Consider the following 27,163-nt stretch of genomic DNA (forward strand, 5'->3'; position numbering starts at 1 on the left):
TCCAGTATCTTTCTATTAGAAGTACAGGATGTACCACATAACTTCAGATGAGAATGTGATAATCTTGCTAAAAGCTTGCCACAAGTGAATATCTGCTGGCAGTCATGGTCAGAGTTCACATGTGAAGTATAGGCATTTGGGCGATCACTCACTAAGGGTACAATTGTCCATTTAAGGAACTCCACTTTATTGGCAATGGGTAATTTGGCACTTGGGTAATGTACTGTAAAATGGCCAGTGCACAGAAAATTAGCAGAGAGCGATTGTCTTCAAAAGAGAAGGAGGAAAGAAAATTGGTAAGAAAACAAATATTTGTGTAGGCTGTGTTCAAACTCAAACTACAGTTCCAAGTGAGAGTTGTTGAGTTTTGACATGTATTTCTGTTACATAAATAAAATCTAACAGGGCTGAGATTCCTCGGTTATGAAAGAGTGTAAAACAATCTTTGCAAGGCCCACAGTGGCACAGTGGTTAGCATTGCTACCTCACAGCGCCAGGGACCCGGGTTCAATTCCTGGCTTGCGTCAGTGTCTGTGTGGAGTTTGCATGTTCTCCCTGTGTCTGTGTGGGTTTCTTCTGGGTACTCCGGTTTCCTCCCACAGTCTAAAGACATGCTGGTTAGGTGTGTTGGCCATGCTAAATTCTCTCTCTGTGTACCCGAACAGGCACCGGAATGTGGCAACTAGGGGATTTTCGCACTAACTTCATTGCAGTGTTAATAAAAGCATACTTGTGACTAATAAATAAACTTTAACTTGAATATCTAATCGGGAAGATTTACACTAGTTTTTTTGCTGGACAAGTGCTCCACAATAAGGTACATATATCACTGAAAAAGTATCTTTCCGCATACTGACAGCCACATGGAATCATAGAATCCCTTCAGTGCAAAAGAAGGAGGCCATTCTGCCAATCGAGTCCCAAGCTTACCCAGTAACCCTCTGTTGTACCCCACTAATTCTCCAGACCTACATATCCTGAAACAAAGGGGCAATTTAGCATAGCTAATCCACATAATCTTCGCTCTGTAGGTGGAAACCAGAGGATCTGGAGGAAACCCATGCAGACACAAGGAAAATGTGCAAACTCCACACAGACAGTCACCCAAAGCCGGAAGTGAACCCAACTCATGCAAGTGATTAAACTAGGATTAAGAAGTTAGAATAACCTACCCTAAATTCCAGAACTCAGTCTACCTGATTATACTTAGTTAAAAGGACATTGCTCAACTGAGATTGATTACAGAATTCTTATGTACACACTATAGATCTTGCAAAATATGCAAAACTGGCATATTCAGGAAATTTTGGGAGCAGCGAATGCAATAGACACAGTCTACTTACTCTATGAGACCAAACACAGACTGGGTGACTGCAGTACACCTTTGGTCTATGCACAAGCAGAACCCAGACCTTAATGTCGCTTACCACGTCAGCATACCTGTCTTCAGCTCTCCTGTCTACATGCCCACCCTTGGCTTTTTGCAACGTTCTAGAGAACACCAATGCAAACACCAACAGCCTTCCAGATTGAACATTGAATTCAACAACTTCAGAGCATGAATTCTTCACGCCGTTTCCATTTATTTTATTAATTTCTTCTTTTCATCTTATTCATCCACTTTTATCACCCTTTGTTCTCACTTCCATTTTTCCACTTCTCCACTCTCATTCTCAATCTTGTCCCTTAACCATCTGCACCTCTGTTTTGCCATTCACACATACTGATCATTCAATGGACACTTTTAGCACCTTCCTCAGCCTTTTTCATCACAATTTACATTTCCTTTGTCCAATATATAGCACCACCCTCCCAACCATAGTATAAACCTCTCTTGATTTCATTTGCTCTTTGCTCTGACGAAAGGTCATCGAGACTCAAAATGTTGGGGCCAATTTTTCCAAAAAGATCCTAAGTGCTGAATACACATGAAAACAAGAGTAAATCCTGCTGGTTTTTTAAGGGAGATTTTCAAAGTAAATTTTCAACATTCTGTGCAATACAGAGTTCCTATAGCAGGATTCAGTCTGAAAATCTGTAGGTGAGGCCTATTCCCATTGGAGAGGCTGGCAGCACAGCGCTGAGCAGGGCCGATCTGTCAGAGCTGAGATCGGCAGCACAGTGGCTCAGCGTTGCTGATATCCTGATCACTGGCCAACTCCGCAACCCACATCACTGTGCATCTGACTCCCCCACCTGGTCTCCGGGCAAGCCCCGATGCCTCACTCCACAGCCCCGATCTCCCTGGCACTCCCCCAGCAATCATGCACTCCTCCTCCCCCCCCATAGTCACAACCCTTCCATCCCGCCATCCACCTCCCAGCAATCCTTCAGTCCCGGGCTTGTTAATGATAGGGAAATTAGGGTTTAAATATTTAAGTCAACTTTGCACCGATTTCCGGTGTGGAGTTGATGACTCCACAAAACTTGGAGCTGGTGGTGTGCAGAGGCAGTGGTGCCCAGAGGGGAGCCCACTAAACACCTCCACTGATATCTCTCAGCCTGTTGCGCTGCTAGAGTGGGGGCTGGGGGAGTCACCCCCATTGTCTCTATTCTCTCTCCACAGATGCTGTCAGACCTGCTGAGATTTTCCAGCATTTTCTTTTTTAATGCTGCTTAGGTGCCTTGGCCATGCTAAATTCTCCCTCAGTGTACCCGAACATGCACCGGAATGTGGCGACTGGGGGATTTTCACAGTAACTTCATTGCAGTGTTAATGTAAGCCTACTTGTGGCGCTAATAAATAAATTAAACAAAAATGACATTACATTTAAAATTACCCTTCAAAGCAATTCTTCCCCAATACTGAACTAGAATTCAAGACTGAACAATGAGATACCACTTAGGATCACATTTTACAAGTTAGCAATAGGAACAATAAACATTCAGCCCTTTAAGCTGGTTTTGCCACTAAATTAGATGGTATATAATCCATATCTCCACTCAATTTACCTGCCATGGATGCATTATCCCTTCATATCCTTCTTCAAGTTCCTTCTTCTTGTTGAGGGTTGGGGACAATATTGCACTAATCACTTCCACTGTAAACAACAGCATTTTTGCAAATTGGTTTCATAGAATCATAAAATTCCTTCAGTGCATAAGGAAGCCTTTGGCCATTTGAGTCTGCACCAACAAAAATCCCACCCTGACCCCATCCCCATAACTCCAAGTATTTCCCCTGCTAATCCCTCTGACATTCAGGGGCAATTTAGTAGCTGACCCACACATCTTTGAACCATGGGAGGAAACCAAAGCAACCAAAGGAAGCCACTAGACACGGGGAGAATGTGCACACTCCACACAGACAGCTACCCAAAGCTGGAATTGAACCTGGGTCCCTGGTGCTGTGGGACAGCAGCACTAACCACTGTGCAGCTCTGCCTGTCTAGTAAGTGAGAGCTGAAGATACTGAGGGACACTAATGGGCTTCACCCACATTCAAAACCAGAGTGTGAGGCTAGCAAAATGATGCAAAAATACTAGTCTTGTCACAGAAATCTTTTGATATATTCACCTAATGAAAATCTATGGGTCTCAGTTTTCCAATTGGCCTAAAGTCAACAACTTTTTGGGGCCATTCCACATTTCCAATATCCCATGTAATACAATTATTTTTGTCTCTTTTATTCTGCTGAAACTGTGCAACAACTCCTACAAGGCTAATACATCTTATTTGAGATGTAATACCTAGAACTGAATGCCGTATTCCAGAGACTTACACAACTGTACCACAACTTCCACTCCTCAATTGTTCCATGTCCTTTGAGATAAAGGCTGACATTCCAATGGTCCTTCCAATTATTTTTGTACCCGTTCACAAGCTTTTAGTGATGTTTGTACATGGGTCGATAAATCTCTCTGTTCCTCCAAAGTTCCTGTTTATTTTACCATTTAGCAATGCTCAGAGGAAGGAAGGTCTGGATATATCTGGCAATGCCTCACTGTGGGTCCCGAGAACTTTCTCATGTTCTGTGGGAGGATAGTGTACGCTTTAAAACACTTTTAAATCAGGAAAGCACCTATGATAGATGATCCAGAGGATGTCAAAGAACTAGATATTAATGCTCCTGAGGATGGAGACTCAGCCATAAAAAAATAGAGAGTGGCTACAGATATTAGAGACCTTCACAGATGAATTAAGTGCTATTATTTGGAAGTCCAGCTCATCAAATATCCATCTCCTCTCACTAAACTTTTGTGGTCTAAGGAAAATGTTTGCTCACCATAGTTAGTGCTTACCTCAACATCAGTGTGTTACCTATTTCTCATTGCAATAAAAGTGAACCAAAGACCCAACAGTTACTGATTTACTACAACTGTTGACAAAAACATCATCCAAAGACCACATATATCTTTTTTGGTTGTGTTATATCTGCCCGATCTACGTGCCAATCAAGTGGGCTGCTTTGTTCTCGATGATACTGCTTGAGTACTAGTGGAGCTGCACTCATCCAGGCAACTGGGGAGTATTCCATCACACCCCGACTTGTGCCTTGCAGATGGAGGACTGACTTTAGGGAGTCAGGGAATGAATTACAGTCTGCGGAATTCCCAGCCCCTGACCTACTCTTGTAGCCACAGTATGTATATGGCTAGTCCAGTTCAATTTCTGCTCAATGGTAACCCCCCAAGACGTTGATCATGGGCATTCAGCGATGGTAATGCCATTGAATGTCAAAAGGAGATGGTTAGATTCTCCCTTGTTGGAAATGGTCATTGGCTGGCATTTGTGTGGCACAAATGTTACTCATTTATTAGCCTAAACCTGAATATCATCCAGGTCTTGCTGCATTTGTATGGTGCCACAGTGGTTAGCATTGCTGCCTCACAGCATTAGGGACCTGTGTTCAATTCCAGCCTTGGGTGACTGACTGTGTAGAGTTTGCACAATCTCCCCATGTCTGCGAGAGTTTCCTCCAAGCATTCCAGCTTCCTTCCACAGTCTAAAATGTGTAGATTAGCTGGATTAGCCATGATAAATGTGGAAGGTATGGGGACGTGTGGCCTGGTTATATTTTGCAGGAGGTACTTGATGCCACACACAGTCAAATACTGCCTCAATGTCAAGGCAGTCATTTTCACATCTCATGTGTTCAGCATTTTTGTCCATTTAAGGAGGTCAGAAAATCAATTCGAACCAAAACTGAGCATCAGCGAGCAGGTTAATTCTGTGTAAAGCACTGTCAATGATACTACCTACCACTTTACTGGTGAGAGAAAGCTGCTGGGCCGGCAGTTTGGATTGGATTTGTCCTGCCCTTTGTGTACTGGACATGCCTGGACAATTTCCACATTGCCGGATAGACGCCAGTGTTGTAGCTGTACTGGGACAGCTTGGCTAGGGGCAAGGCTAGTTATGAAACATACATCCTCAGGACTATTGTTGGAAGGCTGTCAGGACCTACAGTCTTTGTAGTATTTCCAGTGCCATCAGCTATTTCTTGAATCACGTGAGGTGAATCAGATTGGCTGAAGACTGAGATCTGGGATGCTAGGAACTGCAGAAGGAGGCCAAGATGTATCATCTACTCTTCTAGCTGAAGATGGTCGCAAGTAACTCAGTCTTGTCTTCTGCCCTGATGTGTTGGCTTCTTCATTATTGAAGATGGTTTTTCTTGGGAGGCCTCCTCCTTCTCCTGTCGTTTGTTTAACTATCCATTCACAACTAGATGTGACAGAATTGCAGAGTTTAGATGTGATCCTTTGGTTGTGGGATCGATTAGCTCTGTCTATTGCTTGCTGTGTACGCTGCTTGGCATACAATCATCCTATACTGTAGCTTCACCAGGTTGACATCTCATATTTAGGTGTGGCTGGTACTGCTTTTCAGGGGAAGGACTCCTTTGAGGTGACTTTACTGGGTTTTTGTTGGGGGTTTTGAAGTGTTGTTGGCCTTTAATTTGTTTTGGATTGTATTGAGTGCCCTGTTAACATTCTGTGATCTAAGCTTTTCCTTTTTTAAAAAAATAAAAACTAGATAAACCTACATTTGCTGGTCCATAATATTATTCTAATCCATGATGAAGCAGCAATGAAAACATATTGAAAGTAAACATATTGAAAGTAATTACTTATTACAATCAGTTATTGAATATACCTCATAAAATAATCCATTCAGCCAACTGTATTAATGGATTCTCAGTACAAACCAGAGTGGAGGTCAATAGATACGCATGCCTACAAGGAGTCACATAATTCTTTGTTTGGTTTAACATAAAACAAAATGTCCAAGAAGGTGGCATTGTTTTTCTAAGAGACCCCAGTTTTATCAATATTAAAAACTTGCTGAGTGCAATATCCACCCTCTTCAATGGTTTCAGCCAATGTCTGAGGGAAAGTACAAGCTGTCTCCTCATCAGCACTGGCTGCTTCACCCAAAGCCTGGGTGTTATGCAAATTGACCCTGACTTTAAACGGCATAAACCACCCCCTACTTACATTAAAAGGCTCAGCATTAGGACTCTCCTCCTATTGCTTCTTCTGATCACCGCAAAAAGTTCCTAGCCTTTTCCTGAATTACGCCCAAACTCACAGAGCACAGCAGTGATTTTGGTCCTCCATCCAAACTATTAATATTTTCTCAACCAGAGCAATAAATCCGCCATGCCTCTTAGTTATCACAGCTATTGCGAAGGAGCTGAGTCCGTAACATGTTCCTGAATTCTTAGCTTGTCTTTAGGATGGGCACAACTGTTGTTTGGGGGATTCCAGAGCTCTACCTTTTCCTGGCCTCTTATTTCCATTTTTGTTTCCATATTAACTGCTATATGTTGGAGAGGTGATGGCCAAGTGGTATTATTGCTCAAGTATTAATCCAGAAACCCAGATTATGTTCAGGGGACCTGGGTTCGAATCCCATGATGGCAGGTGGTGGAATTTGAATTCAATTAAAAATATCTGGAATTAAGAGTCTACTGATGAGCATGAAACCATTATCAATTGCTGGTTCATTAATGTCCTTTAGGGATAGAAATTTTCCATTCTTACCTAGTCTGGGCTACATGTGACTCCAGGACCACAGCAGTGTTGATTCCCAACTGCCCTCTAAAATGGCCTAGCAAGCCACTCAGTTGTAACAATCGCTACAAAGTCTCAACAAAGAAACAAAACTGGATGGACCACCTAGCATTGACCTTGGCAGCAGAAATGACAAAGGCAAAACAAACAGCCCTGCTGACCCTGCAAGTCCTCCTTACTAACATCTGGAGGCTAGTGCCAAAATTGAGAGAGCTGTCTCACAGACTAATCAAGCAACAGCCTGACATAGTCATTCTCACTGAATCATACCTTACAGATAACACACGAGACACTACCATTACCATCCCTGGATATGTCTTGTCCCACCACAGGACAGACAGCGAACCTTGAATTCCAGAGATGAGGTGAGAGTGACAGCCCTTGACATCAAGGTCACATTTGATTGAGTGTGGCATCAAGGAATTCACCAAAGATCCTGAGACAGCACCTTCCAAGCCCACATCCACTTCCACCTAGAAGGACAAGGCCAGCAGATAAATGGGAACACCATCATCTGCAAGTTCCCCACAAAGCCACTCACTATCCTGATGTGGAAATATATCGCCGTTCCTTCACAATCACTGAGTCAAAATCCTAGAATTCCATTCCCTACCGGCATTGGGCGCCAACCCACAGCACATGAACTGCAGCGATTCAAGAAGGCAGCTCACCACCACCTTCTCAAATGCCACTAGGAATGGATAATAAATGCTGGCCAGCCAGTTATGCCCATGTCCCACCAAAGAATAAAAAAAAATTTTAAAAAGAAGGAACATTTCTTGAACGAGATTTACACCTCCCTGCTATTATTATGAGCAAAGAAACTAAATTTTAAGAAAGTGTTTGGAAAAGTACTCTAGAAGTGTGTCAAATAGCAACTGAACATCCATCGATGCACATGTATGACTGCCACTGATATGGGGCGGAATTTTACCGGCACGTCCGCCCAAGTTTCGCACAATCCCTTCCAAGGCCAATGGAGAATGCTGTTCTCCGAGCCAAGCCCACCCCTGGAATTGGGGCTGGCATGCCGGTAAAATTCCAGCCATGGTGTCAGATGGTCAAAACCAACATAGAAGATTGAAACAAGGTAATTGTCATTAACAGCGCTCATCCATAACTCGAACGTCATGAAGACAAGGACTGCCTCAAGAGTAAAAGATCCCACCTTTAATCCCCTGTCCAAGAACATCTATTGGGCATTTTGGTTGACCTCAGCATTCCAGGGTTATCAAAGTATCAGTGAATAAGAAATTGGGCCGCACAGTGGCACAGTGCTTAACACTGCTGCCTCATAGCGCTAGGAACCCAAGTTCGGTTCTACCATCAGGTCGCTGTCTATGCGGAGTTTACACATTCTCCCATGTCTGCGTTGGTTTCCTCTGAGTACTCTGCTTTTCCCACAAAATCCAAAGATGTGCAGGTTAAGTTGATTGGTCTTGCTAAATTGCCCCCCAAGTGTCAAGGGAACTAGCAGTGCAAATTTTTGAGGTTATGGGAATAGGGTCTGGGTAGGATTGTCATAGGTGCTGGCTGGATGGGCCAAATGGCCTGCTTCTGTACTGTAGAGATTCTATAATTCCATTTTAAATCTCTCAAAGTTATGACATAACTTTAGTTGGAAAGAACACAGATGTATGTATCTGTGAGATGATTTTGTCTCACTAATATATTTAGTGGTTTCTGGCAAAATTATAAATACATTCACCAGAATTTCTTCAGAAATGCTGGTCAAATCTATAATTACTACACAATGACTTCATTTCAGTGTTAATATAAACCTTACTTGTGACTAATAAATAAACTTTCTACTTTAGATCAGTTTGAGAATAATGATGAGTGTTGTCAGTCCAGGCTTGATGGGCTGAATGGTCTTCTCCTGTACCATAGGGATTCTATGATTATGAGATCAGGTTCAACTGCAGCACCTTCCAATAAAAGTAAAGATTGGCCACTGAGATACTGAAGGGTTCTAGTTCTTTAATTAATGATTTTACATTTACCCCATGATTCATACAAGCTACCAATCTGATCCAGTGCAACTCAGTCAGGATCTTTCAAATCAATTACAGGCTTAAAAAATTAGACTCTAATTGGAATGTAATTTCTGATCTCCTGTGTCCAATCAGAATCAATTAGTTGGTACTTCAGTCTGAGCACTCCTGCAATTGGAGTGACGTTTGCACTGCTTTGATAAGGAACAGAAGGCTACATTTAGCAAGAAGCATCTGGTCAAATATGGCAACGGTCGACCATTTTCTAAATATTTTACAGAGGAGAAAGGAATGTGTTACCTGAGAATGGGCAGAATTGAATTTCTACCTCCGCCATGTCAGAACCAATTCTATTCTCATTGAATCATGAAACATGCTGAGTGCCAAGAAAGTGATGAAATTGTCAAGGGAGCGACTGGAGAACCTCAACTATATAATGCTACTACTATGATGTGAAAGAGGATTCTCCAAAGAAACCTCATCAAAAGAAACGCAGAACAATTCATGCACAGTACTCTGCTGAGAACCAGCTACCAATTGTGAGTGTAATTCTTCAATTACAGGATTTGATCTATTATCAAATACTGGTTTAACCAAAGTCTTGGCACTGTACATCATATAGGCCAAAAAGAACAGCAAGGTAAGTGTGCATTCTTCTGTTGGGATGCTAGTTTTACTAACCAGTTGGATTTTATTGCAGTTTGCAATGCTTAAACGATCACTGTGACCTAAGTTCAATTTTATTCCAACATGTTTTCTTGGGCAGGGTGGTGGTACATCCAACCAGCTGTGATCTGTCCAAACGTAAACAGCAAGGGAAACATATTTCAACAGAAATGCCCTTTTCATTCCTGAATAATTTTTCTGGAAGTGAGATTATTCATGATCACCTGAGTAATGATGAACTTGTACTTCGACACATGTGATACCTACACCATCAGCAAATAAAGCATGCGTATTATTGTATATCTTCACTGCATGTTTAGGAGTTATTTGTTTTCATTCTTTGGGTGCCATGCACAAGGTCAAAATGCGTGGGTCAGAACGTTACGCTGTTCACGCCAGAGGGATTTTCCCATCCTGCTGCAGTGAACGGAGATTTGGCTGGCTGCCAAATTCTCTGACCTCGCTGCAGCGTGAGCATGACATGACTGACCGATAAGCGCACATGGAATTGAAGTAAAAAAAACCCCAATTGTTCTATCTGGAAATGGTACAATATATAGATGGCAGTGAGTCTCACGCAGGGTTCGAGGCCTCAATCGGAGTCTGCTGCCTGAAGGTTGAAAAATATTGGCCATCTTTACTGGGCTCCTTTGTGCGTGTCAATGGAAATCCTGTTGAATTCAATCATACGGATAGTATCTAGCCACCCTTATATCGCTGTCATCTAACATGCACCCCAGTGACAATGGTGCCCACCTGGGCTTTTCAAATGAAGACAACTTGCCGCAAGTTTTGTCAAGGTCTCTTCAGGCAGTGCATTCCAACAATGACACTGATGCTTTTAGCTTCCTACTATTTCCACAAATTAAAGAAATACCTATTAATTTTCACAATATAATGGAAATATTCAGTGATTTATGCTTGTGGCCATTGACAAAATAAAGACAGCTTTCAAGAATATTAAACAGGGCTGCGTGCGTAGTTCAGTACTGATGACCATAACCCATTGGCAAAAGACTCACCTTTGGTAATAGTGTGTGTGCTACAAAAAATTTCCTGCTATTCAATAGAATGGGTTTCCAGCATTGTGAACTGTTATGTAGTTTGTAGTCTGACAAAGGGAGGAAAAGTGTCACTTCCTATTCACAATGTTGATGTAATATATTCCACTCTATAAGGCTCCATTCTCTCTGGGAATTTGTGTTCTTGGCTCGACTGTGGGTGAGGAGTGGGTGGAGGTAAAGTAACCGCATTTATAATCAAAAGTAATCAGAGATGATGTACAAGGTATACACCACAGGATAGATTGTTTCCTTACAGTCTCCCTTGATAGAAATGAGTCATAGGAAATAAATGTGGTTTCCAATAAATGCACTTACTAAATCCTGGCCTCTTGAATGGATGTGAATATTTAAGGTAGCATTCTACAGTTTTCTCCAAAGGAAGGAAAGGACAACGGTTCTTTCAGATAAGAAAGTCAAGACTGATTACAATTTACTATAGAAAACAATTTCCACTATGTTGAATTCTTTCAAACAATAAAAATTTTCCCCAAAAAAATTAAGCAGGAGCAGAAGTATTCCAGCAATGCTGAAATTCTCAAGAACAGCTTCTTCCCTGCTGCCACCAGACTTTTGAATGGACCTCCCTTGTATTAAGTTTATCTTTCTCTACACCCTAGCTATGATTGTAACACTACATTCTGCACCCTCTCCTTTCCTTCTCTATGAATGGTATGCTTTGTCTGTACAATACACAAGAAACAATACTTTTTTCACTGTATGCTAATAATACATGTGACAATACTAAATCAAACCAAATCAAATCAAAATTCAGTCCTTAACATAATTCCTGTTCAGCAAGACTGATGTCTATGAATATACTTATTTCTCTCTTTTTGAAATTAAGCACTTTAAACCGTAGAACTATGCAATATTTACCAAATAAAAATGCAGAACCTTATTAAAATGAAAAGATTAAAAACAGTGAGACAAAAGAGGAGGTAATGACGCGGTAATGCCAAACTTGAATCGTAAAAGCCTCAAGATTAAAGGGGAAATAAGAGATTGAGGAAAGTGCATGTAACATAGGAATTAGGAGCAGAAGTTGGCAAACCCAGCCCTTCGAGCCTGCTCCACTATTCAATCAGATCATGGCTGATTTCTCCTTGGTTTCAAATCCAGTCTGATGTTAAAAAAAATTAGAAATCACTTGAAACACTCAGCAAGTCAGATGGCATGAGTAAACAAGGGAAAATATTGATGTTTTCAGTATAACTGTTCAGCTTTTGTTCAGATTTCCAGCGTCTGCCGTATTCATTTTTTTACCATCCCAGGTCCTGGGAAAGGTTCTAACAATTTATCACAAGAAGGATCGCATCCAAGAACTCACTGTAATACCTTAAGACTTCAATTCAAGTATTGTGTGCACCACTGGACTCAGAACTATAGAAATATTGAGTACAATGCAGACTCACTGGTACACTGTTCATTATGAGGAAATGCAAACACAAAGAAAGACTTGAAAAATTGTGTCTTTTTTTGTTAGAACAACACAAATTAAACAGTTTAAATTGACGAAAGGATGGGTAGACAGAAACAGACAGTTTGCAATAGCCAAGGGGTCAATAAAAAGGAGCAAAAATACAAAATTAAATGAGTATTTGAGCAGAGAACAGAAAACGCTTGCTCAATGACCTATGAGTTTGTGACATGTAGTTACCATGTTACTGGCAAAGGCAAAAACCGAGTAAACCTTTAAGATTTGATTGGATTGATAGATAAAGAAAAAGGGGCATGGGAACAGATTGAATAAATGGTCTAAAAACTATTGTCTTGTGTGGAGGTGAAATGCTAACATCAACTCATTGTGCTGAATAGTCTGTGTCTATGTTCTAACCTCTATGTTCTTTCATGTGATTTAAAAATCTCTGCAGACCGTGAGACTGCAGAATTAATGTTAATTTAAATGCACCTTGAAAGGAAAGATTAGGTGCTTAGGAAGAACAGGAGACTTTGATGAAACATCATTCATAAAATTGAGAGAGAAAGTCAAATGAAAGGGGTGGTTGTGCCCAGAAACGAGAGAGTGCTTTTCTTAGGAGAGCCTTTCTAGATTTGGAAGCACTGTTTAAGTCTTGGTCAAATTTAAGCTTAACAAAATGAACACAATTTGTATTTATATAGTGCCTTTAACATAATAATGTCCCAACTTGCTTTCCATGAGGACAAAACTTGATAGGCACATGAGATGTTGTGGAAGATGATTTGAAGGAGTGTTTTAAGGAAGAAAGAGAGATTAAGAGGACTGGAGAGGGAATTCCAGAAGTTTGGACCTCGAAGGCACTGCTGCCAACGAAAGAGCAATTAAAACCAAGGCTGCTTAATGGGACAGAATTGGAGGACCACAGATATCATGGGAACCTTGAAAGGCTGGAGGAGATTAAGGATGACGTGGAAATGCCGGTGTTAGACTGGGGTAAACACAGTAAGAAGTCTGACAACACCAGGTTTAAATCCAACCAATTTATTTGATAGTGAACTCAAGCTTTCGAGGTTTCTCCCTTCATCACCTGACGAAGGGAGAAACCCCAAAAGCTTGTGAGTTTACTATCAAATAAATCAGTTGGACTTAAACCTGGTGTTGTCAGATTTCTTACAGAGATTAAGGAGACAGGGATAGGTGAAGCCATTGGGAGATTTGAAAACAAGGATGAGAATTTTGAACTCAAGGTGTTGCTTAGCTAGGAATCAACTTAGGTCAGTGAGGTGCTGGGTGAATGGGGCATGATGCAAGTTAATTCATGAGCAGAAGGGTTCTTGATGAACTTCAGTTTATGGTGGACAAAACTTGGGAGGCCAGCGGGTGGTGCATTGGAATATCCAAGTTTAGAAGCAACAAAATCTTTAATGAGCATTCAGCAGTGGAGGAGTTGAGGCAGGAGTGAAATCAGGTGGCCTGAGGGGTAGAAATAGCGGATCTTAGCAATGATAAGCTGTGCCCTCTATTATCTGGACATGCAACGAGGTGAGCCCTCTGCAAAAGGATCAGAGGATGCAGTGCAAGCCACATGACAGATGGGATAATAGTGATGTAAAAGTGTCCAGAACAGAATATGTGAATATGTGAATATGTGGGAGATCCAGGTAGATAGTTGCTGTTTGAGTACATGAATCCACTCATCTATTTTCATCTAGCTGTTGGTTGTTTCCAATCTATCATGATTCACCAACTCACCATAGAATTGAACTTACCCAAATATTACTTGTATCTTTACGGAATACCTTTCCTCTACGATTTTAGCTTCTCCTGGTGGATCTTAACATGAAAATATTCAAAAGGAGAAGCAGGAGTCCCAGTTGGTCAGGGTAATTATTTATAGGAAATTTAATATTCTCTGATTTAGATTACAAATGTCTTTGCTAATGGGCTCCTTCACACTTCAAAATGAGCATAGAATCCTACAGTGCAGGAGATGGCCATTTGGCCCATCGAGTCTGCATCAATCACAATCCCATCCAGGCCCTATCCCGTAACCCCATGTATTTACCCTAGCTAGTCCTCCTGACACTAAGGAGCAATTTAGCATGGCCAATCCACCTAACCTGTACATCTTTGGATTGTAGGAGGAAATCCGAGCACCCAGAGGAAGCTCACGAGGACACGGGGAGCATACAAAAGTAAATGCAGCACAATTTTTTAAAAAACCATTTTTCACAGTAGCAGCAAGAATCTAGGAATCTGAATGTCAAATACAACATGAGCATTCTAAACTTTTTATCTGTGCGAGCTAGGTCACCGTGGACTGTTGCACTCACTGAATGTGAAAATATACCCACAGTTTCCTCTAACTTAGATCAAATCAAGGAAAAGTGCCTGCTTTAAGACAGCAAAGCTGTGTGAAGTGGAATAAGAAATCAGCATGTGACATTTACCACGAATCGGTATTAAATACACCTGAGGCAGATGGTCAATGGGCAACATCAATATCACTTGTGTGTTTTTTTTCTGTTTGACGATGTGGGACTGAGTGCCTCATTGAGGTGAAGGGTGGCCGTGCAAGGCCGGATTAACGAGAGGCACTGCTGCTAATCCTGGGACCTGGCCTTGGCTGAGGGCGAAGAGAGAGGGCTGCGTTCTGCTGCAGTGACAAGGGGTCAGCCCACATGACGAGCCTTTCAGAAGCCTTAAAGACGAGAAGCATTTCCGGAAGTCTGACTCTGTCGCACTTTAAGAACAAAAGAACTCCACAGGGAGGGGATGGGCAAGCAGCTTTAGACAGTTGCTTCTCCGAAAACAATCGCCTCTTTGTGATGTCCCGTGCATCGCCTACAAATTGAATGAACCTTTTGATCCTCTCAGGTTTACATTAAACATAAACATTTGCACATGATTCAGCAAATTCTGAATAAAACTGGCTTCATTTTTTTTGTTAATGTGTTCAATAGGAACGTATTCACTCAAAACAGCCTTTCCGCTGTCACATTGTCAGTTGCTGCTGTGCTTGTTGGAATGAGAGTACCACCCAGTTTTGTACAGAGACTTATTTTCTATTCCTGCAGGACATACATACAGCTAAGCCAGTTAAGTTTACTTGCATTCAAATTCTGTCACCAGGAAGCAGGGTCTCTTGCTACGCTTGGATCACTTTACTCTGGCAATAAATCAAGAGCTTTATTGCAGGATACTTCCGTCATTCGAATATTTTTCCAGTTTTTTTTTTCTTTCATTAATCTTTTCATCCTTAACCCATCGCATCGCATTCACTCCCGCAATCAAAAGGATAGTCATCGAACCTGTTTCTAAACTTCTGTCAATGTTGCTCTGTAACCCAAACGCTCCGACAGTCATGTCGGTGGGATTATGTGCCATTTTTTCTTCCCTTTGTGTGAGAAAGTGACTCATCACCTCGCCTGAAACAATGCACCTAAGGTCTTGAAACTCTCCGTATGACCATTCCAATGCAGCCCCTTAACAATTAGCTCTTAACTGCATTTCGGTTTTGTCATGGAGAGGCCTCTTTTTTTTAAGGTCTCAACTTGGAGCCCTGCATCTGCATTACAAAGAACAAAGAACAGCACAGCACAGGAAACAGGCCCTTCGGCCCTACAAGCCCACGCCACCCATTTTAGCACTCAGTGAGTGCCTTATTCAAGTCTTTCTTCTACCTGCGACTTTTGTCTACCTCTAGAGGACTCCACAATAAAGGGGTGCAAATTTAGGGAATTATATGTGTGCCACATTAAGGGAGATCCAATTTAGGGACAATTTATTGACACCATTCAGCCTAAAAAGCACGTTTTTGGGGTGGGAGGAAACCGGAGCTCCCGGAGAAAACCCCACACAAGCACGGGGAGAATGTGCAAACTCCCACAGATGTTGACCCAAGCTGGAGGTATGTAGCATGCATCTGTCATATGTAGAACTTCTCATTGTGATAACTCCCACAAGGTCCATGGGGAATCATTGATTGATGTCCCTGTTGGATCCCTGGCCTGCCCAACTGCAACTCACTACATGAGCCTTTTATAAGGCAGGCCCAGGACTGGGCCTGCTGAACTAGTCTAAGGCAGGGACTAGTGTGTGTACACCATGGTGGTGGTTTTACTTTGCAATTCTGTAATAAATTATGTTCCTTTCCAGTCAGGCTTCTCCAGTCATTCCACTTATTGATGTCACATGCTCCTTAATTAGGCATCAACATTTGTTGGCAACTGGTCACACCTACAGCTTGTGGCCACACTATAAAATGGAGCTTACTAATAATTCCAGTGGCTATAGATTCCCAGACCCTGGCCTCACTGTGCTCTTTTGAAATATTTTCTTTTATTATTTGAGGGGATGTGGGTGTCACAGGCCACACCAGTATTTGTTGTCCATCCTAGTGAGTCTGGAGCTACATGTAGGTCATGCCAGGTGAGGACAGCAGATTTGCTTACTTAAAGGACATCAATGAACCAGATGAGCTTTTATGGCAATCGACAATGGTTTTATGGTCATCATTAGACTTTCAATTCCAGCTTTTTATTGAATTCAAATTTCACCATCTGCCATTTTGGGATTTGAGCCCTGGTCCCCAGAGCATCACCCTAAACTTCTGGATTAATAGTCCAGTGACAATACCACAATGTCAGTGCCTCCTTGTAGACATCCTATGGGTAAAGCCAAAAGATATTCACCAGTCTGCTTCAAATTTCTAGGTGTCCAGATCACCAACAACTTATCCTGGTCCTTCTACACCAACGCTATAGTAAAGAAAGCCCACTAACACCTGTACTTTCTCAGGAGGCTAAGGAAATTCAGTATGTCCATTCCGACACTCACCAACTTTTACAGGTGCACCATAGAAAGCATCCTTTCTGGTCGTGTCACAGCTTGGTATGGCTCCTGCTCTGCCCAAGACTACAAGAAACTACAAAAGGTGTTAACAAAGCCCGTCCATCATGCAAACCTACCATCTACACTTCCTGCTGTCTCAGAAAAGCAACCAGGATAACCAACGACCCCATGCACCCTGGATATTCTCTCCCACCTTTTTCTGTTTGGGGAAAAAGATACAAAAGTCTGAAGTCATGTACCAACCAACTCAAGAACAGCTTCTTCCCTGCTGCTGTAGGACTTTTGAATGGACGTACTTTGCATTAAGTTGATCTTTCTCCACAGCCTAGCTATGACTGTAACACTACCTTCTGCATTCTCCCATCTTCTCTATGTATGGAATGTTTTGTCTGTACTGCACGCAAGAAACAATATTTTTCACTGTATGATACATGTGACAATAATAAATCAAATCAGTACCAAAAAGCATTAAAATAGTTCAGTGCAGCAGCTATTCGAAGAATGACATTGGATCCTCGCCTCGACAATTATTTAAGCTCACATGTACTCCTGATTGAATTTCTCTCTGTCCCAGACTGAGCTAATAGTAATGCACTTCTTTTGCTGTGCTGCCAGAGTTATTGTGAATTACACTGTGTGCCTGCTGCACAGTCTGTTTTAATCCTTTTACGGTGGACAAAGAACTGCGAGTAGACTTCTTGTTAGCACAACAATATTTATTTAAACACACAATCAATAATCACCCACCCAACTAACAATAAGTTATCTTACAGAAATACTGAAGTTCAAGTCCAATGCAAGATCATGACTTAACTTTGTGTGACTGGCAAGTACCCAAGCAGATATTGGCCTTCATCTGTATGCTGGTCTCAGTCGTCCTCTGCGTAGTCTGGTCTTTTGGTTTGGCACTCTGGCTCTGGTCTTCCTTCTTCTTCGGTGTAGTGGCTCTCCTCGTGTTGGTCTTTGCTGGCAATGGTCACCGTTGTTGTAGCTTGTTCGTGAGGTCAAAGAGAGAGAGAGAGCTTCTTGGTTGCGCAGCACCCTTTTATACCCCGCTGGTTTACCCACCCCTTTTGACTATTGTCTGTCAATCAATCAGGACTTGGTCATCCTGTTTGATAAAGTCCAATCAGGTGCTGCCACACCAATCTCTGGGTGCATCCCCAACACTATGTCTATAGGTGCTGTGGGGCACATAGGACATAGAACATAGAACACTACAGCACAAACAGGCCCTTCGGCCCACAAGTTGCGCCAATCATATCCCTACCTACCAGGCCTATCTATAACCCTCAATCCCATTAAATCCCATGTACTCATCCAGAAGTCACTTAAAAGACCCCAACGAGGACACTCATCTCCCTCCCAAATAAGGGGTTACAGCACCCCTATGTCTGGTAAACAACCCAGTTTGACCAGAAAGACCCCTTTGTCCTGAACATGGCCCGTATCCTGTGCATTCAGTTGTCTGAGCTGCAGCCTATTTATCTCAGTCTTTTAGGCCGCAGCCTGCTGCTTTAGTTCTTGCCTAATTGTCCCAGAATGTTCTATAAATTGCCATTTTAGGTGGCCTATTTGGCCACAGTCTCTCCTTTGATCCTGAATGTGAAGAGAGATGGATCACAAACTCAGAACCAATATCTGTCAGGAATTCCTCAGTCACTCAACAATCAAACAAGGCCCATGCATTGGCATGTACAGTAATGATACATGCCTGCAACATATTTGCATTCCAGAAGCTACAGACATCAACACTCTACAAATACAAGCAACCACATATTTTAAACACCATTATTACAATAAGTTAATTAAAAACCAAAAACATTCAAACAAACTTTGCAATAAAACATTCGCAAATCTGAGGCACATTTTGATCGTAGGATTTCCAACGGTTCATTAGTACAAATCGCAAAATGGCAGCCTTCCTGTAAAATTTGCTCTACTGAATTAGAGACTGTGGTTCAAGGACAAACCCTATGTCCCGTTCCTGAGTGATCCTCTTTTTCCATTGGCTAAACTGGACTGTGAGGATGATTAGATATACCAGGGTGAACAAAATCAGCAATAATGCCAGGTGTGACATTATGTGAGCAAATGGGTGGATTTGGATGTTTGAGCCCCAGTTCCAAAGGTCATCCCACCAGGAGGTGACTTTAATTTCTTTCCTCCTCCTTTTCACCTCTTGAGTCTGCTGTATTACTTTGGTAAAGATTCTGTGGGCTGTAGTCAATTTTACCTGAATCTGGTTCAACTCCTCTGGCAGGGGTTTTAGACTTCTGTCATATTTCTCATGGTACTCCTCTAGACTCTGTTGGAGCTTGTCAGTGGCATTCAAATCTACCCTCTCCCTCTTATGAATGTCTATTAATTGAATGAGACCCACCCTGGCTGGTATGTCTGGATTGATGCAGAATTTAGTGTTAGTAATGTTACAATGTGTTGTGCCACATTGATATTGTTTCAGGGAGGTGGTGAGACAGTATCTCCCTGCTCCCTTGTAAGCCACCTGAGTTATGTCTGTGTCCAGGCTTCGAGTTTCTCCTGAGCAATTTAGGCTAGTGTTTGTTCTGAAGCCACACCGTGCATGCTCGTTTATGTAAACTGGGTATGGGCATGCCATTATTTCATCTGTTTGCTGACCTCTGCCCAGAATAGTGCCTGAGTCTCCCTTCTTTCTCCACTGCGTACAGTAAAGTGCCATCGTACCCTATCTAGATATCCTCATGGATAGACCCTATATTCTCCACTTCAAAGACCTTCAGTGCAACCCAGTCGTCAGTGATTATGGGGAGCCCTAATATCTTTCCCAGGGCTTTCCCTGGAGTCCTTTTGCTGGCGTCATTGAACCAGACTTTGGTTAATTGTCACATCTGGTAGCCAGATAACTTGAAGTGTTTCTTACCCGTAAATAGGTGTTCCATCTGTTCATCACTAATCCAAGATGGGACCTGTCCACTGCGTACCTGCTCTAGATTTTCCCTTAGCTGTTCTATCATCCACTGTCCAAATGCACTACATTAAGTCAGGTTCTGTTGTAGGTCATCATCCTCCTATTTTTTCCTAATAATTTGATTGTCTTGGCATGTTCTTCTAATATAGCTACCATGTGGCTGCTGGCTGCGTTCCCAATCAGTTCCACTTCAGCATCTTGCTGATTGTCCTCACTGATAAAACTTAGCTTCTGTTTAACCTGTTGGGTCAGAATCCTAAGTTTATTGTCCAGGCTGGCTAAATCAAAGGCGTTGATGGTTGCTGTCCCTGCCCCGTATGCTGTGGCCATGTCATTGACTAACTCTCTCTTGGATCTTTCCTGTCTTTCGTCCATTCCTATCTTCCTTCCTAACAGTCTGCGAGTGAGGTGGAGGTATAATCTCTTAAACTGGGGAGGGCACCACTTTGACGGTTGGGTCCCAGCTGTATCCACCACCGCAGGTATTAATTTGTGATAGATGGTGTCATGCAAGGTTTTCCCTGTGTGCTTTAGTATCAAACATTCTGTGGCTTCAGGACAAATCGAGTGGGATGGGTCTGGGGTTGGCTTCAGCCCCTTTCTTATTTCTTTCAATGCAAAGTTCCCCTCTGAGTGTCCTGGGGCACAGTTGCCCGAGCTCTAATCCTTTTTCTGGGCTGTTGGCCAGACATCCAATTTCAGGTTACCCATTATTTGAAAATCCCCACCAATCCCCTTTTATGGTGACACCTAGATAACATTCAGTTGAACTGCCATTTGGTTTTTGTATATCAGCCGCTGGTTGCTACACCCAAACATTATACTCTTATCAGGGTGCACCCATAACACACCCTCGTCACATTCCTCCATGTCAGGTGGGGCAAACCATAAATAACCGGGATACCACAAGTTCATCTTGCTTGGAGTGTCCTGTGTGCTTATCCTGATGATGAATCTGATGAGGTAGATCCTAGGTTGCATCTTTGTCATCGTCCATCGTTGTCCTGAGGAGATCAATGTAATTTCTGCTGTTATCGCATCCAATATTTGATGTATATACATGTACTTAAACTGTCCAAGCCCACCCCCTTTTTTTTTTAACATTATCAACAGTGGTGTGGTCCAGGATATATCGATTGTCGCTTGCGTGTCGTAGTTTTTTTCTAAAATTCTAATTGTGAACCACTGCTGAACAAACTTTGTTCAGATTGATAAATGGGTGAGTCATGGAGTGGTTGGAAAAGAGCTTGTTTAAACTGACCAGGAAAATCAAGGTGGCCTGTTTTGATTCTGGCAGCAGTCACCATTAGCCCTTGGGATTTGAGTAGCACTGGAGTCGGTCTGTCATGACCTGAAGAGGTGTCTGTTTCATGAATGTCTTGGATTTGAAGGCGAAATGCATTTAAAATTTAGCACTAGTGCCGCTAAGAATTGAAAATGAGGCCCAGTTGCCTCAATGCTTTTAAAACTTAGCATACTTGCCTTAATGATTGCAAAGTTTGGCACATTGCTTCAATGATCAGTTTTAACTGGAGAAAAGTGGTCAAAGAGCATGGCTTCGGACTATGTAGATAACCTGGTTAATCATACTAGCAGTTTACAAATGGTATGGGAATGAGTCAGTTGTACTTCACTGTGGACATTTTACTGTTGGTCAGTTACGATGGACCTGCAGGTTGAGGGGTTTTAAGTAGGTGCGCCCATTCTTGTACCCTGCATTGTAGGCTGAATTTCATCATTTGGAGCAACTTAGATTACTTCATTCAGCATTTCCATTAACAAATTCTCCAACAAAGACTCATCATTTGAATCATTTGTCTCATGGAGCTCCATCATTATCTCTTCACCTGGCTTCCATACCTGTGTCTGTTCGTTGGAGCGCATTGTGGGGTCTGTGTCTGGATCTGGGTTCGGGGTGTCCTTTATCCTCAACTTCCATTCCAATTAATCTGTGTCTGGTCCCTTACCCAGATGGGGAATGCAGCACTAGATCTCCCCATCAAAATAACCCAGTATTGTTTAGTCAGGACCTCACTGTTGGGTCTGGGGCTAGTAAGACTTATATTTACAGAGGAATCCATAATGCTGCGAGGGCCGATATCAAGCACCAGTCCTCTAGGGTGCACAAGTCTCCTATTATGTCTGGTCAATTTTTTTCCAACAATCAATAACAGTTTCAGGGTCATCAATAGATTCTTAATTCCAGGCATTTTTTAATTGAATTCAAATTCCACTATCAGCCGTGGTGGGATTGGAACATGAGTTCCCAGAACATTAACTGAGTTTCTGGATTAATAGCCTAGTGATAACACCACTAGACCATCACCTCCTCTATCAATCCTACCAACTGAACAACCAAACTAGGGCATGGGACAATGTAAGACATTCATCAGCTTTCTGGAGGGTTGCATTCTTGTCAATCCTTTTATGGCTTAATAGAAGTTTTACTCTTTTGGAAGAATAGTCTATTGGGCCAGGGTTCTATTCTAGGATCTTCTCTGTCCAGTAGTAACATCAGCCAGGATCATAACAAAGGTCACACATGGGTTTTACTGCCAACAACTCGGGTGAGGACCTCGGTGGGGCAGTTTACAGATGAAGGTTGATGGACATACACAATGAAATACTTGGTCCATTGACAAGCCTGCCAGAGAATTTGTGATTAACATTGAGGAACTTGGAGAAGGAATACATCAATTTGGTGCCAGGCTTTGCTTAGAGTGTGGAGACCACCCTTTTCAGTGTGGAGGTGGTAGCCACCTCCATGAGAACACTTACAAGCCCATCCATGATGCAGCTTCTGATGTCCCAACTTCCACTGTAGCACTTGGAGAAAACAGCCAACATTTAGGGGCTGCGCTGAAAGTTCAGAACGAAGTCATGCAAGCTCAACTAGCTACATATCTCGAGCTCAGACTTCTGTCACTAAAACTACAGATACCAGTGTACAAAGAGCATATGTGGAGTATCAGAGCGACCCAGCAATCTGTTATCTGCCATCTTGTTGGGATTACTGTGACACTCCCCTGAGGGAGTGGACATGACACCATGGGGAAATCAATATACTCTCCTGTCTTAGAAGGAGATCATTTCTTCTTCCACCGCTGTTCCTCCGCCAGCATCCTTACTGCTTCTTGTTAGTCAGCGAGCCCAGATTGACTGTGTGAAACCATTCCCAATTGTTGGAAAAACTCATCTGCTTCACTAATGTCCCTTTAGGAAAGGAAATCTGCCATCCTTACCCGATCTGGCCTACATGTGACTCCAGAGCCTCAGCAATGTGGTTGACTCTCAACTGCCCTTGGGCAACTTGAGATGGGTAATAAATGCTGGCCAGCCATTGAGACCCAGGTCCCATGAGTGAATTAAAAAAGTACATCTTAATTGACATGCATGCCGGAATGTTACCACCTTGCCCGCCTGAGATTCTTAAGATCGCAAATGGGGGCAACGGAGAATCCCGTTCTGCGAGCCTCACCCGCCCTGATTCTGTGGTGGGGGTGCCAGTAAAATTCCAGCTGCAGTGTCTGCAAAGAGACATGTGTGCAGCCATTGGCACCTTGCACCATGGGGAAGAGTGCAGTCCTCACAATCACATACTTGCACTGACCTGTTTATCTCTAGCTTGAGTGAATGAAATGTGCACAGCTCTCTCTTGGCACACAGAGCTTCAGTGACACCCTTGTATAACAGTGGATGGTCGACTAGGAGATAATGCAAATATTGCCTTATCCAGCCTGGAAGGAACCAGATGTATGAAAGTTCCTGGCGACGGCCACCTTCACAGACACTAGGCAATGCCCTGCTCTGAGGCTGCAGCCTCTGCTGTGCCAAGCTGGCAGATTTCAGTGAGCACCCCCTTTATTGAAGTGGATATGTCTGCTACACTGTTCCCCACTGAGTTCCAGGCAGAAGAACTGTCCCCTGAACAACCCGGACACATACGGCCTCCTGCTGACTGTCTCACTCTTCACTCCTGGAACAGTTTGCCCTCCTCTCAGTTGCTCCTGCTCCCTATCCATGCTGTCGGTCAAGAGAGATACAAACTACATCCCCATATCTAGAGAAGTGATCTGAGCAGGCGGATCATTGGGTCGTTTAACATTTGCCATAACAATCCCTGGCGACTTCAGTGATTCGCTCTGTGATTCAACACTTCAACAAACTCCAGCAACAGCCAGTAGAAATCAGTCAGCGACCCACCTAAAAGTAGTTGATGATCTATTTATATGGTAATAGAGTCATAGAGGTTTACAGCATGGAAACAGGCCCTTCGGCCCAACTCGTCCATGCTAGCTTTTTTTTAAACCCCTAAGCAAATCCCAGTTGCCTGCATTTGGCCCGTATCCCTCTATACCCATCTTACCCATGTGACGGTTTAAATATTTTTTAAAAGACAAAATTGTACCCACCTCTACTACTACCTCTGGCAGCTTGTCCCAGACACTCTCAACACTTTCTATGTGAAAAAATTGGCCCTCTGGACACTTTTGTATCTCTCTCCTCTCACCTCTAGTTTTAGAATGGTGAATACCTGCTCAGCTCTGTGCAGCGAGAGATGGTGTGAGCTGGGCTATTAATCTCTCATATGGCAATATGATCACACCAACTAATACCATGATCTACCACCGCTGAATATCCTGCACCTGATCTAACATCCTATCAAAGATACTGTGCTGTGCAACTCAAGTCAGAAATTGCCATGTGCGGTCCGCACCATGTTAAATTCAAAATGGCAGCCACATGGAGAAAATAAGAGTGCTAGGCAAACAAATTTTGCAGCTATGATTTCTACAGGACAACATGAACAATATTAGTTTTCAGTCCTTCAGTCATAAGACTGGTTGGCACGGTGGTACAGTGGTTTATCACTGTTGCCTCACAGCTCCAGGGACCCAGGTTCAATTCCAGCCTCGGGTCACTATCTGTGTGGAACACGTTCTCCCCATGTTTGAGCATAGAACACTACAGCACAAACAGGCCCTTCGGCACACAAGTTGTGCCAATCATATCCATACCTACCAGGCCTATCTATAACTCTCAATCCCATTGCGTGGGTTTCCTCAGATTGCTCTGGTTTCCTCCCACAGTCCACACATGTGTAGGTTAGGTTGATTGGCCATGATAAATTGCCCATTTATGTTGGGGGGAATAAGGAGGGTAAATATACAGGGGTACGGGAATAGTGCCTAGGTGGGATTATTGTCAGTGCAGACTCAATGGGCCAAGTGGCACTGTGGGGTTCTATATTTCTATGATGACCTACCTTGCTCTCTTTACAGGCTCGTTTGTCACATGTTTTTGTTTTTATTTTGAAACAGCATTTTCCTTGGTGCTGGAGGTAACAGCCAGTACAGTGGTTTTGCCCTTGTTGGGCCTTTATTCACCTTCCCAGCTACCGGAGTAATAACATGGGTTAGAAACATAATTGTAAATCAAAGTAAGCGTTCTGTGGTTAAGACCGCTACGATATCCACCTCAGTATGAACAGGGCTGTTGCTACAGAATCCTATATTTACAGGCCTGAATTCCTCGGTCAAAATATACCCTGCCATTATATTTTCTCAAGCCTGTGTTTGACCCATTTAGCCTGCTGAAATGTATCTTCCTCTTATCAGATTGTTACAATGCCAGATCAGCAATTCAAAAGAAAACTTTATTGTTCAAGCTATAACATCCCTGGGCGGCACAGTGGTTAGCACCGCTACTTCACAGTGTCAGGGACCCATGTTCGATTCCTGGCTTGAGTCAGTGTCTCTGCAGTCCGCACTTTGTCCCCGTGTCTAGGTGGGTTTCCTCCGAGGGGATCCAGTTTCCTCCCACAGTCCGGAAAACATGCTGGTTAGTTGCATTGGCCGTGCTAAATTCTCCCTCAGTGTACCCGAGCAGTCCACAGTCTGAACACCAGGGGATTTTCACAGTAACTTCATTGCAGTGTTAATGCAAGCCAACTTGTAACACTAATAAATTTTTTAAGAAGTTGCATCCAGGTGGCTTCCTGGCAGGTAAGTAAAATAAGTCATTTTTAACCTCCTACCTTCTGTCAGGCTGGTGGGATCCAAATCCAGCCCTCTATCTTTGGGCTTGTGCCAACTATTTTCAGTCAATATGCTGTGATATTATAATAATCTTGAGCTGTCTGGAATTTTTGCTTCGTATGAAGTGGAAGGATTATGCGCAGTTACACAAACCTCCCCGGACTAATGTAATGCATCCTAAACAGTCTGGATAATTACATGTATCATGTAACTTTTGTGACAAATGTCGTAGCCTTAATTCTCCAGATGAATCAATCCCTTTAGCTAAAGTTTTTTTTTACAACTTTCTAGGGAAATGTAAAGCTCAAACAATAATTAGATACCACTGCAAATGATTGACAGAAACTGAGTGATGTCTTTCATCATTTGAGAATATTACCCCACCATCGTGCCTTATGTTGATTCCCCTTGGTGTAAACATTGCATCATGCATTGTCTCATAGCAGCTCTCTCAGCACACTGCACGCAAAATGGCTGGCTTCCTTTTTTTTTAAACACGCGTCTACAGACTGGGCATTCTGAAGGGCTCGCTCGCTGCCAGACGCTTTTCTCCAGATGTCGCACAGGTAACCTGATCCGGTCTCTTTCTGACTACGAAGGGTTTGAAGCAAAAATCAACAGGTGTTGCTATCCTGAAAAACGGCAGCAGGGTGTGAGTACACAACGCTAGGAACTAACCCTGCAAGGCAATAAGTGGCAGGAAAGCAGAGCAAGTGACACCAAGGCAATTGGAGAAGCCCAAAACAAAACCTATCCATATCCAACAGTCCCCACCTGCTATTTTTCCGGTGGGAAAGAGTTAGTCCTAGTCCACTATGTTTGAGTGCTCAGGTTAATAGAGAGTTCATATCACCTGCAGAGGAACAGAATAATTTCCATGAATCATATTATATTTATTCAACAATCGTTCAGAGATATTTAAAAATAAAAGGTACAACTACAAAAAGGAACTAATGGAAAGAGAGCTATATCATTCATTCTTAAATTAAACCAAATGAAAATGAACAAATCTGTCCAATACAATTTTGACATTATTTTACACAAAGATAAATAATCGGCAAGTCAAGACTCATTTTGGAAAGTTAGATCATTTAATAGCAGTGCACAGTCATATTATTAGCCAGATAAGGTTATTAGCTAATGCTTTCATTCAGTTA

Source organism: Carcharhinus amblyrhynchos, chromosome 15 (assembly GCF_965287045.1).
Source record: "Carcharhinus amblyrhynchos chromosome 15, sCarAmb.v2.hapA, whole genome shotgun sequence".
In the NCBI taxonomy this organism is placed as follows: domain Eukaryota; kingdom Metazoa; phylum Chordata; class Chondrichthyes; order Carcharhiniformes; family Carcharhinidae; genus Carcharhinus; species Carcharhinus amblyrhynchos.